Consider the following 2,555-nt stretch of genomic DNA (forward strand, 5'->3'; position numbering starts at 1 on the left):
AAAAAAATTTTAAGGTAAAAAGCAAAATAAAGAAGATTTGCAGGAGTTCCAGAGCATGACTCTCCCTTTTTTATTTTTTCTAACTGACCTTTAAGTGTTTGATGGGCATGCTCTATAATGCCTTGACACTGAGGATTGTAAGAAATACTTGACCTCAGGTCAATTCCAAAACACTGACAAAATGTATTAAATGCTTTTCCTACATAAGTAGGAGTATTATCAGTTTTAATTGTCTTAGGAAGTCCTAAAATAGAAAATGCATACAAAGACTATACTTTCAGGGATCATTTCTATAGTTTGTTACTAGAGAAGTTTCTCTGATCGTGTGTAGAGTACTCGAAACCATGAGGAGGAGTTGCAGTATTCTCTCCTGAGTGTGAAGCTGGCTCTTGGTGGTGCTTGTGCAACTGCCTCTTGCCATTAATGATCGTTCTTCTCTTCTTTTGGGAGAGTAAGAGGGAGAGGATGCAGTCTGAGTGGTAAAAAATAAATAAATTAATAAATAAATAAAATAAAAATAAAGAAATAAAGAAATAAAAGAAAATTCATACAAACAATGAGCTATAACATGCTCAGCAGCTTCACCTGTTCTGACAGAGGCTATCATAAATCCAGAATAAGTGTCCATCATAACATGGACAAAGGACTGTTGCCAAATGAAGGTATAGGAGCTACATTCATTTGCCAAAGTTGTCCTGGTAAAAGTCCTTGAGGGTTAACTCCAAATGAGGGGAAGTTGATTCAGCCGAACTCTCTAAGAATGTCAAAAAGTAGTTTTAGTTCCCCTGTAGTTAATTTTAAGGAAGGTCTAAGCCAATTAATGTCTCCTACCAATTTCTAGAAATGATTTAAAGTTTGCAAATGATCCATCTGATTATTCTTTCAAAGATATTCTAATTGTTGCAAAATGGTCAGCACAGTGTCTTTATCTGGATGAGCAATAAGAATATCATCCACATAATGAATTAGGTATGCCTTAGGGTGCTGCCTTTGTACAGGAAAGATGGCTTGAGCAACATATTTCTGGCACAAGGTAGGACTGTTAGCTATACCTTGACACAAAAGTCTCCACTAGTTTCGCTCCATGGGAGCCTGAAAATTATGTAAAGAAACACTGAATGTAAAATGCTTGCAATCATGAGAGCTTAAAAGAATAGTAAAAAAGCAATTGTTCAGATCAATAATAGTAAAGTAAAAATTCCATGGAATGGCAGTAGGAGAAGGGAGTCCTGGCTGGAGAGGACCCATAATTTCCATAATCTTATTTATTGCTCTCAAATCCTGTAATAGCCTCCAGTTTCCTGATTTCTTTTTAATTACAAATATAGGAATATTCCACAGGCTACTAGAAGGTTCCATGTGCCCAAGCTGTAACTGCTCTTATAGCTATTGAGCAGCTGCCCCAAGCTTCTCCTGAGAGAGAGGTCATTGGTCTACCTAAACAGGATCATTTGATTTCTAGGTAATGGGGTCTGCACAATGCATTTTGTGGTAGCAGGAGCTACCAAGGCCCCTATGTTAAATTTTGATACCTTAATCTGTTCCTCCTGGTATAGGATGTCATTTCTATGTGGGTAAGAATCCCTCACTATTCTTTCCCTAATCCCTTAGTGGGAAAAATCCTTGATTAAGCATTTGAGCACTGACTAAATTATTAGGACTGACAAGTAAAATTCCATATCTTTCAAAACATCTCTACTCCACAAATTAACAGGCAATTCAGGGAGCACATAAGGTTAAAAAAGTCCCATATCACCTTCTTTATCGTCCCATTGTAAAAAAAACCTTACAGCTTTGTTAGTGAAATTTACTTTGTCCTAAGCCTCACAGCTGGTGACTGCTTCGTGAATGAGTCAAGTAAAAACAAAAAAAAATAATGTTGCTTAGCAATAACAGATGCATGAGCTCAATCAAATTAGCAAGTCTTTAGGATCCACATTCCATTCTATTTAAACTTAAATGAGCACTCCTTACAAGTTCCAATTTTAAACCAAAAAATGTAGAAATAAAACCATTTTATTTTAATTTTATTTTTTTAATATTAGAGCCAGCATTTCCAATTTTTGCATGCAAGAACTTAATTCAGGCCTTAAAAATTATATTTTAGACAACATCAAACAAAGACTAGACAGAAACAAGAATCAGACAAACCAGAGAGAAACCTCGAATTTCAGAGCACAATCAGACCAGAAAGATGCCTGCCTGATCTCATTCAGGGCATTTTCTGACAGAGAGACTGACAATGGATGGGACTAAGCAAAATTTCTCTGAGAAAAAAAGAAAACTCAGCAGCTGCTGAGAGATTTTGTAATTGGATCCATCAGGAGTCCCCCATCTAAATTCCAGGCAAAGAATAGGAAAAAATCAAAATGCTAGTTCAGAGGATTGTAGCTAAAACATTGAAGAAAATCAGACAATAACAGGAAAAGCTGTAACTTTCCTAACACCTGAGTCTCCTCTCCATTCTCAAATTCTATAGCTGTTGTAACCAGCAATTCAGGTTAACTATTGTAAAGCCAGTTGCCACGGTCACCATCACAGCTGCCTGGCTGATG

At 36.5% G+C, this 2,555-nt stretch overlaps 1 non-coding gene across 1 annotated transcript; it reads left to right on the forward strand.

Moving 5' to 3' along the window:
• The first annotated feature begins 265 nt into the window (after positions 1-265).
• On the forward strand, positions 266-481 carry LOC136307023 (small nucleolar RNA U3). The gene has a single exon (XR_010725748.1). It is a non-coding gene; the product is annotated as a small nucleolar RNA U3 (small nucleolar RNA).
• The last annotated feature ends 2,074 nt before the right edge of the window (positions 482-2,555 follow it).

Source organism: Saccopteryx bilineata, chromosome 5, assembly GCF_036850765.1.
Source record: "Saccopteryx bilineata isolate mSacBil1 chromosome 5, mSacBil1_pri_phased_curated, whole genome shotgun sequence".
In the NCBI taxonomy this organism is placed as follows: Eukaryota; Metazoa; Chordata; class Mammalia; order Chiroptera; family Emballonuridae; genus Saccopteryx; species Saccopteryx bilineata.